The sequence below is a fragment of the Antechinus flavipes genome, chromosome 1, assembly GCF_016432865.1.
Source record: "Antechinus flavipes isolate AdamAnt ecotype Samford, QLD, Australia chromosome 1, AdamAnt_v2, whole genome shotgun sequence".
In the NCBI taxonomy this organism is placed as follows: Eukaryota; Metazoa; Chordata; class Mammalia; order Dasyuromorphia; family Dasyuridae; genus Antechinus; species Antechinus flavipes.
The window spans coordinates 23,507,414-23,524,885 of record NC_067398.1 but is presented as its reverse complement, the minus strand read 5'-3'; positions in this window follow the sequence as shown (position 1 = coordinate 23,524,885).

Below are 17,472 nucleotides of genomic sequence, written 5' to 3'. Positions count from 1 at the left end.
TGGCTTAAGCCCTATCCCCTCTAGATTTGGGAGGTTTAGAGAAAAGAATTTTAAGAGGGGAAGAGGAATAAGAATTTATTTATTACCTGTTGGAATCTTTACAAACTGCTAACTCATTAGAGTTGATAGATTATTGATCTGATCTTACAAGAAGATGTTTTGGGCCAGAACCTGAAGCAAGGTACTAGAACTAATTAATACAATGCTTGTGTTTACACCTTTACTCATTGGAGTTCACAAGTATGGGAGATTCACAAAGTAAACTTTCTAACTTTGTGAATTCACGCCTCCCTTGAAGCTCTTAGGACCAGAGAGCACTATGGGAGAAACCCATAATCCCTTTCTTTAGCATCCCACAATTCCTCTCTTTCAAATAAATAGAGCTTCAAAGAGGCCAGTCAGGAGAGTTTTCAGAGGAAGAAGCTACAAGTCCAGAGTTCAGCTGAAGATTGAGAAGGCTCTCTCAGAGGCAAGACAGATTCAACTTAGGGCTGCCTCTGGAGGCTGAAGAAAGCAGAGGCAGAAGGAAAGGACAAAGCGGCAAGAGCTCTTGGAACCAAGCAGAGAGATAGGACTCTAAGCTAACTGGGCTATATTAGAGACAATAAAAGATCTGAACTTTTATCACCTGCTGCATTTTGGGTGATTATTACTCTTAACTGATACTAAAGCTGCCTCCAAGAAAACCTCCCCAAGAAACCTGCTCTCTCTCCTAGAGAGAACCATTATCTTATTATATTAAAGAAGAAGAACACCACAATCACCTACTATGTGGCTAAGCTTGGTGCTGAGTCTTTTTACAAACATGTTATTTGATCTTCACAACAATCCTGAGAAGCTGGTATTCTCGTTTAGTTGAAAAAACCGAGGCCAATGGAATCACATAAAATAGTGTCGGAATCAAATAAAACAGTGTCAGAATCAGGATATGAATTCAGGTCTTCTTGACTGCAGACCAAATGAAGACATTTTGCCACCAGATGTCATCAGAATCTTTTATGACACCTGATGACAGACAGGATGTTAGGGATGTTAGAACTCTTGGTCTGGGCCACCCTGGGTTGAGTGCAATGTTGGCTCACTGTTTGCTGGACCTTCTCAGGGCTTCCATGGTCCCTGTTCTGGGGCTCTTTGACCTCCCTGGGTATTTCTCAGAAGGGCCTCCACTTTTGTTGCCTCTGGACACAGTCTTTCAGGTTTCCTGTATCTCTGGCCTGGTGCTGGTTCCAATGGAAGACTGAGCCTATTTGCTTTTAATTACAAACATTTTAGTGGCGACAGCCTTTGATGGCACTTTCCTTTCCTATAGATGTGGATGTCTGGCCAATTGTTTGTCCAGTTCTGGGATTGAAGAACTTATTATAGTTTCTCACTGGATTCCTCGATCATTTGTCAGTCTGGTGTCTATTTTAGGTCTTGGCTGAAGTTGATTAGCACTTTCTAAAGTATGTTTTATGATTCTGTTAATTGCGTCTGACAGTCCTAATATTGTCTGATGCATTCTTGTAGTGGGCACCAACCTGTATATTTCTATGTGTACCTTTTGTGGCAATAGGGTATGGGAGAATTCTGGGAGCAACACAAGATACAGTCAGTAACCTTTCTTAGAGTAAAGCTGGGACCCCAACCCCATTTCACTGTAAGAGAGTTTCTTTTTTTTCTAACTGGTAGCATAATCATGAACTACACTCCCAAGGGCAGTATTGAGAGGAACATAGGCTTTTTAGTTGGTCTCTTCAGTCTGCTCTCAGAATATGAGCCTAATTTCTTGTCTTGCTATATAACTTGGGTCTCTGACTCACCAAGAACAGCAGGAATCTTGGGCTCCATAGTGAGACCTAATATTAGAGTATTTTTCCCTAAAGAAGAAGCTTTGTATACTAACATCTTATCTCATGGAATCAGCCAAGTAGTGCTCTGAATAGTGCTGGGCTTAAAGGAAGATGAGTTCAAATCCTGTCTCAGCCAATTATTGACAGTGTGACCCTGGGAAAATAATTTTACCTGCCTCAGTTTTCTAATTTGTAAAATGAGGTTGGATTCAGTGTTAAATTTCCTTCCAGCTCTAAGTCTGTGATCAATGGCCTTCTGGGGCTATCCATAGACAAAATTAAAAAAAAAATAGAGCATGTTGTGGGAAGAACTGTGGAAATGGGAGCCAAGTAAGAGGTTCAAATCTCACTTCTGTCACATGTTAGCTATATGACCTTGGGTAGGTCATCTAATCTCTCTCAATTTCAGTTTTTCTATCTGTAAGATGATCTAGTAAGGTCCTGAGAGAAATAATTCATTTTATATCTCTACTCTATTCCAATCAGAGTTAATCGATTTAATAGAATCATATCAGATCTCTTCTATATAAGGCCCCAGAGCTGTGAGCTACAGATTCTAAATTCACTTGCTTAACTATAGGAAGTTAGTTGAAGGCCCTCCACCCTGGTTTTGTCTTGTGACGATAACCAACTCTAGATTGGCAGAGAAGACAACCACATGGAAAGTCCCCCCAAATATTTTTGTATCTCCCAACCAATTCTTTGTCCAATAGGAGCAGATGATCATCTTATGGTCACTTAGGTCACTGACTGTGATAACTCATACCATTTCCTTCTGCCTAAATTAAGGAGAAGTCTGTCCATCCAAGAAAGATATTCCTTGCTTCACCCAACTTGTTATCCTGCTGACATATTATTTTGCTTATTCAATGGAATTATTTTATATTTGTTATAGTTGTTCTGTAATGAGTGGACATTATAAAAATAGAGTCTTAGAAGAAGGAAGCATCTTAGATCATGATGAAGATCTGAGGTCCACCTCATTAGAGGGGACCATGGACCCTTTGATAAAAAGAATACTGATGTCATTATGGTTTATAGAAAATAATGATGGGGCAGCTAGGTGGTGCAGAGGATAGAGAACCAGTCCCAAAGTCAGGAGGATCTGAGTTTGAATATGACCTCAGACACTTACCACTTCCTAGCCATGTGACCGTGGGCAAGTCACTCAACCGCAATTGCCTTAGCAAAAAAACCAAACAAATAAATAAGTGCATATTAAAAAATCAAAAACAGCTACTATTAAAAAAATAATAATCAACGATTAATGAACATAGATAAAATGGCTGAGTGAAAGCTTTGGATTGTAAATCCAAAGACAGAGATTAAATATCTCTTTTTACCAATAAATTGAAGCCAAATATCTAGGTGCTTAGCTGTTAATTAAGAGTTAGTGGGATACTCTCCATTTAGAGGAAGAGGATGAGTTACATGGAGCCCTGGGGTTTCAGACCTCTGCCTCATTCTTTTTTATTGTAGTGGGGATAATTTTAATTTCCACAGTTCCTTGAATTTCTAAATCTAATGTCATATTCTTCTATGACTCCTTATAACTTATGAGTTTACCTTATAGTTCCCAATATTTCTTTATTTATTTTCTTTCCTTTTTTTTTAAACATACTTTCTATTTTGGCCATTTACCTTCCCTAAGATGAATAGATATTGCCTCCCTGAAACCTTATCATATCATGAAGTCAGCTGATAACCCTGAGATGTAAGTGGCTTATTAAGCTTAACATGTTGAGTCAGTCCACAAAGTCATAGTCTGCCTGAGGTTAAAGGGGGTTTAAGATTTTCTAATGCAAACATCTCATCTGAAATTATATGATCACAGAAACTAATTGACTTGCTCAAAGTGACAGAATTGCTAAATGTCGGATCTAGGACTCGACTTCCAAACCAAGACTCTTTCCAATATATGACAATGGCTCCCCTAAGAAATAATTCTTGGTTGGAGAGGGAAAAAATGCTGGCCATAGTGGTGTTTACCTGTAATCTTTATTGCTGAGGAGGATGAGGTTAGTGGTTTGCTTGAATCCAGGAGTTCTGGGATACGGCTGCTTTAAATAAAGCCAATCTGGTTCCTGCACTACATTGACATGAATATGGTGAACCTTTGAGAGTGGAGGGACATCTAGCTGCCTAAGGAGAGACCAATCAGCCCATTACCACAGGTCTGTGTTTATATGTATGATGGGGCACCGATTAATGAGGCCAGTCTCTATAATACTTAGGGTGTGTAGTGCTTATGCAATTTCTTCGTGGAAGAGCTGAAGAACCTGTTTCTGGGAGAGTCATGCACCCAGAAGTCACCCTGGTTCCAGGGCCAGCTCTCCATTTACTATGCTATGCATTTTCTGACCATTAGTCAAGATTATGCTTATAATTAGCAATGGGAACACATATAGGAAAATATAATTCACATGAACATTTTTTAACGATAGTTTTTTATTTTCAAAATATATGCAAAGATACTTTTCAACATTCAACTCTTGTAAAATCTTGTGTTCCAAATTTTTTTCCTTCCCTTCCCTTCTTCTCTACCCTAGATGTCAAGTAATCCAATATAGGTCAAATGTGCAGTTCTTTTCTACGTCTTTCCATGTTTATCAGGTTGCACAAGAAAAATCTGATCAACAAGGAAAAAAATGAGAAAGAAAACAAATAGCAAGAAAGCAACAAGAAAAAAGGCGAAAATACTGCTGCGATCCATATTCACTCTCCACAGTCCTCCTTTGGGAGACAGATGGCTCTCTCCATCACAAGTCTATTGGAACTGGCCTGAATCACCTCATGTTCATCAGAATTGATCATCATGTTATCTTGCTGCTGCTGTGTACAATGTTCTGGTGGTTCTATTCACTTCACTTAGCATCAGTTCATCACCTGAACATTTTGGCGTAGCAAATAGAGACATGCATGAACTTGGAGTCAGAAAGTGACAGATTCAGATTCTGCCTCTGATAACAACTGTGTGGCCACGGGCAGCAGTGGAGCTCTCTCTGATCTATAGTTTCTTCACCAGTAAAATGAAGATCAAAGTTCTTGAAATACCCATCTCACACACAGTTGTTGTTTGACTTAAATAAGACTATTCAAGTAAGACAATTCCACTACTCTGAAGACTATTTAATTATCAGATGCTAGAACTCTTAACTCAGTGAAACAAGCAGAATCAGGAATACATTGTACACGATAACAGCACGAATGTGTGATGATCAACTATGAGAGGTTGCTTCTTCTCAGTGGTTCAGTGATCCAACGCAATCCCAATCAACTTTAGACAGAAAATGCCAGAAAAAGAACTAAGGAGACCAAATGTAAATCAATACATGCTATGTTCACTTCTTTTTTCTGTTTTTTGTTTTTTAATCTCTCCCATGTTTTTCCCCTCTTTGCTCTGATTTTTTCCTCCCAAAATGATTCATAAAGCAATGTATATTAAAAATAAATAAATTTACTACAATTAGAATTCTAACTCAGTTTTTGCTTCTTGTACTAAGAAAAGTTAGAGAATTTCAATGGTATCTGTATTGCTTTGGAATCATGGCTAGAATCCTGTTTTATGTTGAAGGTAAAAGTAGAGGGTATTTATGGGGCAACTAGGTGGATAGATATAAGCCCTGAAGTCAGGAGGACCTGAGTTCAAATCTAGCTTCAAACTCTTAACACTTCCTGGCTATGTGACCCTAGGCAAGTCACTAAATCCCAATTGCCTTAGAAAACAAAAGAGCCTATATACCATTGATGATGTGTTTTTACTCAGCAGTCAACAAAGGATTCTTGCTTTAATAAGTACTTGAAGGTGGTGGCAGAGACGCTGAGGTTGGCATGTTTGGTTGGGGTCAGGGACGAGGACAAGCACTAAAAAACACTTTCCATTGACTATAATCAAGGTTCCCTCTCAGTGTGCTGTTAACTAGGATAATGGGATCATAAATTTAGAACTAGAAGGGAAATCATAGATCATTCAACACAAATCCAACATTCTCATTTTATAGATGAGAAAACTGAGATTTGCCTTTGGTGAGTAGCAAAGTTAAGTTTTGAACCCAGGTCCTCTGACTCCAAATTCAGTTCACTTTTCACTTCTCAATAATGAGGAGGCCCTGAAGACCTCTCACTTTTTTCCCTAGGATTATGGGACCCTTGCCCAATTCCTGATTCCTCATTAGTGCCTTCTGAAATACCTGCTGCTTATTTTGTATCTCCATATATTTGTGTCTCCTGTGATAGAATGTGAACTTTTTTTTACATGTCAATTCTTTTCTTTTTTTATTATTATTATATAGCTTTTTATTTCTAAGATATATTTTTCAGCATTGACAATTGCAAAACCTTTTGTTCTAATTTTTCCCCTCTTTCCCCCCACCTCTTCCCCCAGATGGCAGGTAGACCAAAACATGTTAAATATGTTAAAGTGTAAATTAAAAACAATATATGTATACATGTCCAAACAGTTGTTTTGCTGTACAAAAAGAATCGGACTTTGAAATAGTGTACAATTAGGCTGTGAAGGAAATAAAAATGCAGTCGAAAAAAATAGAGGGATTGGGAATTCTATGTAGTGGTTCATAGTCATCTCCCAGAGTTCTTTCACTGGGTGTAGCTGGTTCAATTCGTTACTATTCTATTGGAACTGATTTGGTTCATCTCATTATTGAAGAGGGCCATGTCCATCAGACTTGATCATCATATAGTATTGTTGAAGTATATAATGATCTCCTGGTCCTGCTCATTTCACTCAGCATCAGTTCATGTAAATCTCTCCAGGCCTTTCTGAAATCATCCTGCTGGTCATTTCTTATAGAACAATAATATTCCATAACATTCATATACCACAATTTAGAATGTGAACTTTTTGAGGATAGGGACAATTTCATTTTCATTTGTGTCCCCAGTGTCTGGCACAATGTCTGGCATACAGTAGGGGTTTAAGGATGCTTGTTGATTGACTAGTATAGATTTTGTATTTTCTTGTATGTATTCATGTTGTTTTCCCTAGTAGAATGTAAACTCCTTGAAGGAAGAGAATGTTTTATTTTTCTCTTTCCATTCTCAGTGACTAATGATGTCTGTCACTTTATGAGTGCTTAATAAATGTTTGTTGATTGGTTGATTAGATAGATCTTCTTTGGCTCACCTCATCTGGTGCTGAATGTCATATTTAAAACATAAGCAGATTGGATTATTGGATAGACATCAGATTGATGAAAAGCCACAGCCTATTCTTATAGGAAACATAGGACTATTTTTTTCACATCAGTTCATTATAGATCTTATTAGACATGATGCATGAAATGGGAATGAATAATAGCTCCCCAGATGGCATTGTTTCATACCACTTGCATCTAACCCTGCAGGGTCAGGAAATTATTCAATGTTGAAAGTTAGTATATAGTCAGAGACTAAAGTAATACAAACTGCTTGCTAAATTGGTTACATTGTCTTTCTCTGTGTGTCTATTTGTCTCTGTCTGTATTTCTGTCTCTGCCTTTCTCTTACTTTTTGTCTGTCTATCTGTATTTCTCTCTCTCATGAAACCTTCCCAAAAAATAAAAATTGAAGGGTACAACCATAAATCTGGAAGGAGCTGCAGAGTCTACTATAATATGTTCCTTTTGCAGATGAAAAACCTGTAGGGACAGAGGTATCTGAAAGAATTTTGATGTTTCATAGGATCATAGCACCTCAGTCCTGCAAGGGACTTTTAAGGCCATCTATTTCATCCTATACTGTGCTGCTGCTCACTGATGGTCAAGTAGTCTCTGCTTCAATACACCCAGGAAAAGGATTTCATTACTTCCCCAGTCATCCCATTCTCCTATGTAGCTAGAGATGTTACAGAATGTTAGAGCTGGAAGGGAGCTGTTTTTTTTTTTTTTAACCTATAGAACAGAGATGATATTTTTATTTATTCCACAGGGCTATGATGAAAAAAGTGCTTGACAAACTATAATATACTCTATAAATATGAGCAATTGTCATGTAACACATGGGCAGAATTACAGATCTTTGTTTACATATAGAATGAGGGATTGATCAATGAGGCTGATCTTTGTGAGCATGCACAAACTCTAGCAATTCCCCAGGTAATAGAGCTGGAGGGCCCATTGCAGGAGAGTCCTAATGTGTACTGGAAATACCTTGGAGAGGCTTTGGAGCATGTGTAGATAAGGATCAAGTGTCCATAGATCACGAAAATAACCACAGATTGAGTGGGAATTTCTTGATTGCTCATAGCTGTTGAGGTAGAACCAAGAAGCTTTCAAAAGACCCTGGTCTCAGCCTTTTTCTTTTGGGGAGACTTTTCTTTGGCTTAATTCTTTTTGCTTGATGGTCTTTGGCGATAAAAAATATGAAGGTACCGTGTGACCAATGAGTACAGACTTAGATTCTTTGCTTTGGCATTTGTTTTATTGTTGTAGATGAAATTCATTTGGAGGTGATGAGCTTGTGAGTTTTGAAAAGTCATGAGAAGGGCAGCTAGGTGGTATAGTAGATAGAGCACCAGCCCTGAAGTCAGGAGTACCTGAGTTCAAATCCGACTTCAGACACTTAACACTTCCTAGCTGTGTGACTTGGGCAAGTCACTTAACCCCAATTGCCTCAGGGGGAAAAAAAAAAGAAAGAAAAGTCACAGAGTAAACTACTCCTGGTTCTAGAGCCTAAGGGTTGAGTTCATTCTGATTTAGCAGTCATCCTAGTCTTGATGCTCTAAGGAATGAAGAACAATCTTCAGGACCCAGCTGAGAGGAGGCTGCATTTGGATGAGAACTTGGTGGGGATGATGCTAGGTAGAAAGTGTGTCTGAGCCCATCTTCCCCAGAGACTGAAGTATATATGGAATAGTATGTCTCAAAGATCTTGCTAATGAGCAGAACCAAGAAAACATTGTATATATTAACAATAGTTTTAAAAATGGCTTTGAATGAATAAGGAATTTTGATTATTATAAATATCCAAATTAACTCTAAGGGACACAAGAAAGATGGTATCTGTAGCCAGAGGAAAAAATGTTGGATAGAAATGTGTATAAATTATTTTTATACACACACACACACACACACACACACACACATATATATGCAAATACACCTGTATGTCTACTTGTGTCTAATAGTAGCTATCTTCTGGGCAGGGGAAAGGAATGAAAAAAAGAAAAAAAAAAGAAATGTATATGATAATTTTATTATATATTTAAAAGGAATTGCAAGTTGCACACAATAATTCTGCATTTTCATGTGCCATCATCACCTTTTTACTATATTATACTAAAGTAAAGTATACCTTACTATACTGTACTATACAAACCAGCTCCCTTCCAGGTCTAACATTCTGTAACATCTCTAGCTACAAAGTAGAATGGGATGACTTGGGAAGTAATGAAATCCCTTTTCTGGGTATATTGAATGGAAATGCTCATTTTATTCCATAAATTTAAAATAAATAAATGTGAAAAAAAGAGGTCAATATCATTCTGTAAAAGTTAATGGATGCTAAGCGCTTAAATGAAAACTGGTGGCTAATAGTGTGGGGAACACACCCAGAACGGAGGCTTGAGTCAATCATGTTAGAAGAGACATTCTAATTCTTAGGGGTACACCACCTTGTTTCTGACCATATGGCAACTAATGAAACAACGAATCTAAGCCAAACAATCAATCCTGAGTCACATGTTGGCTTGTGCTTTTTTGGGCTACCACATCTTACTAAACAATGCCCTCAGACCTTGGATTTTCTTTATTTGTTCTGAACTTATGAAACTGATCTTTTTGATCCAGATTAGGGCATTTTGTCTTATTACATTTCAGCTTGTTAGATTCAGGGCATCATTCATGTCCATGTTTTGGATTCAGACTCTTTAGATAATAAGTACAACACTTAGTGTTGAGATTTCAAAGAGAAAAGCAAAGTGATGCTGGCTCTCAAGGAGCTCATTGTATAATTTGGGGAGACAGCATTTATAAAAGGTTACGTTGTGAAGAAAATGGAAATACCCTATAAATGGAAGAACATAGTGGCCAGTGGAAAAACTAGGGATCTGAAGGATATAGTAACAGCACAGGTAATAAATTCCATATTACTGGGGAGAATGATAGTTGACTTCTTGTTCATCAAAAGAGAAGGAATGAACATGTCTGGCTCATTTGGGATGAAGAGACCTGAGGGGACTCTAGAATCTAGAATGGAATAAGCTCCAGAATGCTAGGAAGAAATGGTGGGAAAGCTCCATATGAGCTTTAGATTTTGTTGTATATGTGTGTTGTATTTATGATTTAGAATTTTAAAATATTACTTCAAGGGGGACATGGACCTCATAGAAAGGAAAATTAAGAAAAATATTTGTGCTTTTTTATTTTTAGGATGCCTAGCCTTTTTGAATTTAACTGTAGAGAGGCCCAGGCCTCTTCTGGAAAATGCATCAGAGAGCACACTGGTTACCACAATCACTGCAGCTGTTTCTCATCATGAATCTCTAGTTGGAAATCCTGTTATTATTAATTCAAACCCTGTCATCCATCCATTTGTGGTATCTCATAAAGCTGCAGATCATCGGTGGGAAGTAAGTACATAGCTCAAGTGTATATTTACTTAGAACAATAAGTCTTTGTAATTAACCCCACCCTTTCCCTCCACTACCCTTTACTGTATATTATAATGTCCAAACTCTGTGAATGTCAGAGAGCATTTTAATAGCCTACCAAATTACACTTGAGCATCCCAATTCTCATGTGAGTCAGAAATAACTTGGGGGTCCACGTTGAGTCTGAGTGGTAATTGACCTCAAAGAGTTTTAGGGCTATAGAGGACTTGTCAGGTTGTATCCCAGAGAGACACTCTGACTTTTCAGTAAAAAAAAAAAAAAAAGTGAAAAAATTCTTTGCTATTTTTATGTGTATCTACACATAGGCTTGATTCTTTTGAATGAATCACCAATCAAATCATCTCTAAATGTAGATCTACTTGGTGTAATGTGTTGGGATCTTTTGACAACCTTTCTTCCTCCCTTCCTCCCTTCTTTCCTCCCTTCCTCCCTCCCTTCCTCCCTCTTTCTTTCTTTTTCTTTCTTTCTTTCTTTCTTTCTTTCTTTCTTTCTTTCTTTCTTTCTTTCTTTCTTTCTTTCTTTCTTTCTTTCTTTCTTTCTTCTTTCTTTCTTTCTTTCTTTCTTTCTTTCTTTCTTTCTCTTTTTCTTTCTTTCTTTCTCTTTCCTTCCTTCCTTCTTTCTTTCCTTTTTCCTTTTTTTTTTTTTTTTGCTTAGTGTCAAAACTGGAGGGTGGATGATGGCTTAGGCAGGTTGGTTATTCACATTTAGGGGACAAGATATAGACTATGAGCCAGCAAAAATAATTGACAAAAAATGGTCAGAGAGGTAAGAAGGAAGGAATGAATGAAATAAGCATTTATTAAATACCTACCTGTACCAGATATTATGCTAAGTGTTTTACAAAAAAAATCTCATTTAATCCTTATAAGATCTGTGAGGTGTTATTATTATCTTCATTTTAAAATCGAGGAAACTGAGGCAGGCAAAAGTTGTGTCTTGCCCAGGACCACATAACTAGTAAGTGCTTGAGGCTATATGTGAGCTAAGGTCTTCCAGTTTATCTATTTCACCACCTAGATAAGGAATTGAGCCATGAGAGAGTAGAATTATGAACACCCATGAGACGTGCTCCAGAGATTAATCAGTAGTGTCAAGTGCAGATTTGATCAAGAATGATAAGAACTGAAAAAACATAACCATTTGATTGATAAATTGTGAGACTGCAATGGGGTAATAACTTAGAAAATACTTCAAAAACAGCAACCTGCTAGCTAAATTTCAGCTATTGATATTATTGCCTCTTACCATGAATTATATGTATGCTAGTTGAGAAAAACTATGGTCTCTAGAGAACTGAAAATGAATATCACATAGAAGGTAATGGAGAAACTCACAATGAGCATGAATAGAAATACATGCTAAATAATAATAACAACTGGTAATTGTGTAATGCTTTATATTTTGCAAAGCATTTTACAAATATTATGTTATTTGAGGAAGATGTGGTCAAAAATGTATAATTGAACAAGGAGTTGGGCAGTTACCATCGGGATAGTGGGAATTGGAGTAACTGATTAGCAATTCTTGTCCTCCATGGTATGCAGTGGAGATTATCTAGAAAACCACCAGCACATTAAGTGGATTCTTTTTGATGAAAATATGGGAGAACCAGGGCCTAGGATGGGCAGGTACGAGCAGGTTGGGATCTTCATTGTTAAGAAGGAATATTTACTTCCCTAATTCATTTGAGTCTTTGAGGATTATTATTAGCTAATCAAATCAATGAAAATAACCAGTTAAGCTGGTTGTTTCATGCTGTTGAGATAGAGCTGATTGACAGAATTTTCCAATTAAAAATTTTTGAGAGGGCATTGCTATGTGAAGGGTGTGCTCACCAAAAAGCTGTGACTTATCACTGCTTCAGTTGAATTTTTACTGTTTTTAATTAAAACAATGAGTTTCTTGATTAAGACTTATTATTAATCTCTATATTGAAATGATGACATTCTAAAAACGCACCTTTTGGATTCATTCATATTATTTTTAAAAATCACTGATGAAAATATTTTCTTTTAAAAAAGAATTAACTGTCCCCTTTTTGAGAAATATCATTTATCATTTAATTTAAATTAAATATGTGAAGGTTTCTTTGGCCCATACTCTGTGGTTAACTTCCAAGAAACCTTCACTTTGGCATTTCAAGTCCTTCACCATCATCCTCCAGCCTATCTTCTCAGACTTACTGCATATGTTAACTTCCCTATTTTATCTTCTAGCTCAATAGGCCCATTCCCCATTCCCTGTATAACTTATTTTATATCAATTTCTGGAATCAAGTGTTTCTTACCCTTAGATCTGGAATCTACTCCTTTCTCACATCTGCTTCAAAGAACACTAAGTTCACTTCAGATCTCAGTGAGAAAATCACTTTCTACACGAAGCTTTCCCTCATCCCTCGGGGTCTTCCTCCTTTATTCATCTGTCTATAGCTTTCCCTCCAGTAGAATGTTAAGAGCATGGATACTTTTGCTTATTGTTTTCTACTTCCAGCACCTAGGACAATTCCCTACATGATAAGTGTTTAATAAATGTTTGTTGACTCAGACTTTTCTTTTCCCCCTCTTAGCTTTCTGAGTTAAAGCAATCCACGTGGCTTATGTATAAGTGCATGTCTAGACAGATGAACACACACACACACACACACGGAGAAAGAGACTAATTTAAACTCTGTTGGTTAATGATCAATCATATTAGTTCAAATGTTTGTAGCACTAGGGTATGTAAACAGAGCTTGTCATTATCCTGATTTATTTTCTCCTCCTTTTATAATCTACCTATTTAAAAGTACCTTCCAGGTGAGAATCAAATAAGATAATAATTGTAAATCACTTAACACAGTGCCCGTCACATGTTTTGCACTATATTCAGTTCAAGGTGGCACAGTGCATAGAGTGCCTGGCTTGGATTTAGGAAGATTCATTTTCTTGATTTCAAATCTGTCCTCAGACACTGTCAAGCTGTGTGATACTGGTCAAGTCATTTAACTCTGTCTCAGTTTTCTCATCTGTAAAGTAAGCTAGAGAAAGAAATGGTAAACCACTGTAATATCTTTATTAAGAAAAACCCTCAAAAGAGTCACAAACAATTAGATTTGATAATAACAAAAACAGCAATAAATGTGCCAGACATTCTACTAAGCCCTGGGGATACAAAAAGAAGCAAGAGATAGTCCCTCACTTCAAGGAGCTTGCAATCTAAGTAAATGTTAACTATTGTTATTATTATCATGATTATCTTTTTGGTACAGTAGTAATAGCTGATGGATGAGTTGTATATATTCTAATTTGAAGAAATTTACTAGCAAAGAAGAAATGATAATGTGGTATAATTTAGGGTACAGGACCATGTATTAGTCTGCTTGAGCCCCTTTTTTGTCATTAAGTAGATTTATATATCACTAGGTAAAAGCCGAGTTGAAGTTGGGGTGGAGTGATGGGGTGAGAGGTACCTATACCTTAGAGTGCCGAATTCTGAGGGCAATTAACAGCATTTTCAAATCTTGAATAACTAAACACAATAGAACTAGCCACTAGTTAGTGATAGTATTTAAAATAAGAAACCCCCTGGATGGAAATAAAATGAAGAGGCTTTTCCTTTGCACTATGCTTTTCCCTCTTCAGCATTTTTCTCACCAGTGGTTTGCATTGACCTATGTTACACACTTGGAGCAATGATTCCCTTTTCCTAATTCCTCTTGATTGAAAATACCTTTCTTACAACTTGCCTTGAAGTCTAAATTCCTAGGTATGACTGTGTTTATCACCATGCTCTCTATTCCATTTTTTTTTCCTGAAGTAATTGGGATTAAATGACTTGCCCAAGGTCACACAGCTAGGACGTGTCTGAGGTCAGATTTGAACTCAGGTCCTTCCTGACTTCAGGGCTGGTGCTCTATCCACTGCATCAATAAGCTGCTCCTCTGTTCCATTTTTTAATCCATAAAATAGTGATGTGAGGACCTTCTACATCTATTTCACAGGGTTTCTTTGTTGAATATGACTAATATGGAGACATTACACAGCAAGGACAATACAACTGAAGATAAAGACCAAATATATTTGTTAGTATCTCTCTCAATGATTTTTTACAAGCCTTAGGAAGTGCGTATACCTTTCTATTTTGGTTTCAGCCTATCATTACCCATTGTTGAACTTCCTTCCTTCCACAATATTTGCTCCCTGGGCCAACAATTACTGTTCTTGCTGAGGAGGGGTGACTGGGCAAGTAGTCAAGGAAAAAAAAACCCAACAACTAGCTTCTTGGTGAAACAATAGTCCAATCCTGAAATGAACTGATTATATGGATAAATCAGTGTAAATGAGACAAGATGCATTCTGGTTATATAATCTTGAAATTGCTACCTGTCGGAAAGCTGACTGGGATGAACTACCTAAGAGCTATTGAATGTACCTCAGGAGAAAATGAACCCGAGTAACCTATTTTGTACAAGTACATGTTTCCTGTTTCTTAGATGCTCTAATCAAATCAAATTCACAAGTAGAGAGTGAAACCCAAACTCAATATTACCGGTTCTACATTCCCAAGTGAGTCTTACAGCATTACACATTCTCTTCTTCTTTCAATTGGGCTTTTAATCAGTCAATCAACAAACATTTATTAAGCACCCATGACAGACTTAAGCACCTACCACGTGACAGGCGTCCCTCTGGGCACTGGGGCCATAAGAACAAAATTTTTTGTTAATTATTAACCAGAAATTCGATACACAAAATCCCAGGGTTAGAAGTGATCTTAGTGATCATTCAGCCTATTCCACACAACAATGGGCTGGTAAATATGTAACAACTGGTTTTGGAAACAATAATAAAAAACTACTCCCTGACTCACTCTAAAGTTTTATCTGCATTATTAATACTTTCTTAAGTCTAGAAATCAGTAAATAATAAGCCAGATCCTGGCTTGTAGCATTCATCAATTCTAGATGCTCACACTGAAAAATTAACAATTGACTTGGTCTATCAAAGCTACAATCCTCCAAAATAAGCAATGTCAAAACATTTCCTTAAAGTGGTCAGTTAGCTTCTGTTTGAAGGTCTTTAATGAGGGGATGGCCTCTTACTTCCTCCATCTTACTTTTGGATTGCACATAATGTGAGAAAGGTTTTCCTTATGAATGGAAAACCATTAAGGGACTTAAGTGTTGGGATTATAAGTACAAAAGTGAGATAGCCTTTGTTCTCAAGGAACTTACATTCTTATAGAAAGAGACAACCTTATATAGATGAACATTGTCCAGGGAGGGAGTTGTGACTTGAGGAGTATCAGGAGTATAGAAGAACATAGGAATGGATAGGACAGTCTGTTGACATGCCCTTAACTGATTGGAGGAACATGCTCAAAACAAGATGTGGAAAGTGGAGTCTGAGAGAAGGTATATTCAATGGCACAGTAGACCGCAAGCTCAGTCAGATGGATGACGTGAAAAATGATCCAGTTTGGGGTCAACTAGATAACAAGGTTATAGACTTACAGCTGGCAGGGAACTTAGAAACCATTGAATCCAAAAACTTTATTTTACAGTAGAGGAAACTGAGACTGAGAGATGTTAAGTGACTTGCTCAGGTTTACATGATTAGTAAGCATCTAAATTTAGGTCTTCTTGATTCCAAGCCCAACGGTCTATCCAATGTATCCTCTAGCTGTCTCTTCAAAATGCTGTAGCATGTACAGTGGTGACACCCCCTCAATGCTTTCAGCCAATAGGCTAAATCATGTTGAGGGGAACCAAAGGGATATCAAATTCTATAGTGAATTATGTGTGGGAGTCTGCTGTAAGCATATGGGTGGATGAGAGCAATTTGTTCCAATGGCCACAAAAGGCAGTAGAAGAATTAATGTCAACAGATCAGAACATTTCTCTGAGAGGGAACAGTTTGTTGCTAAGTTGGAGGGAAAGCTGAACAAAAATCTATTTGGCAATAGTGGAGCAGAAAAGGAATGGGAAGCTTTCAGAGACTGGATGTACAGCACTGCATTTGTTCATTTGGGTTAAAACATTTGCAAACATGAAGACTTAGTTTGAGGAAAATGATAGGGAAATTCAGAATCTGCTAAAAGAAAAACAAGAATTCCCCAGGTTTACTAGCAGGACAATTCATCTATCTCTGAGAAGGCAGCATTTAACTTCACTAAAAGGAAAATACAAGCCAATGTAAAGAGATGCAGGAACATTCTTGGCTCAGTAAGAAGGCAGAAGAAATTCAGTTTTACACTAATAGAAATAATTCAAAGCACTTTTATCATGCCCTGACGGTTATTTATGCATCTCATCTACTCAACATTGATTAGTGATAGGCTAAACACTTCTATAGATTGTCATCAATCACTGTTGAAAGCACTGACTTTTTACCTCAGGTTGAAGTCAATCCCCCTCCAGACAAATTTCCAGCTGAAGAAGAGGCTTTGTGTGCTTCTTCTCCTGCTCCTGGTGCTAATTCTATTCCACCTGAGATTTATAAGGTTTGGGGGTAGTCCATTGCTTATACAAAAGTTGACTGAAATTTTTTAGGTTGTAGGGCAAGAGGAGTTCAAGGACTTCTACAAAGGTAAAGGAAATAGATTAGGAATTAATTGGATGACTTGGGGGATACTGGCACAGGACTGTCCAAAATGGCATGCCTTTATCAGAGAAGGTGCTGTACTCTATGAGCAAAGCAGAATTGAAGCAGGGCAAATTAATTGTGACATGTGTAGATTTAAAGAATTCACTCTAAGTATTCACCACATGAACCATTTGTCCCTGACCTCTAACAGAACATTCTGAGCTTATATTGGTTTTATCAGCTACAGTGACTCTAATACAGATATCATTTTGATATTCTTCAAGAACAAAATATAACAACCAACCAACTAGTTGCTGCTAATAGGGTGTCTTGAAACTATTAATGCATTGTTAAACTATTTAGGTTTTTAGCACTTTAGAAGACCAATCATCCCCAAGGTAAAGTTCTAAAGCTGAGTGGATTAACTTAAATTTGCCTCTCTGTTATTTTTTATCTATTTCTTTCTAAT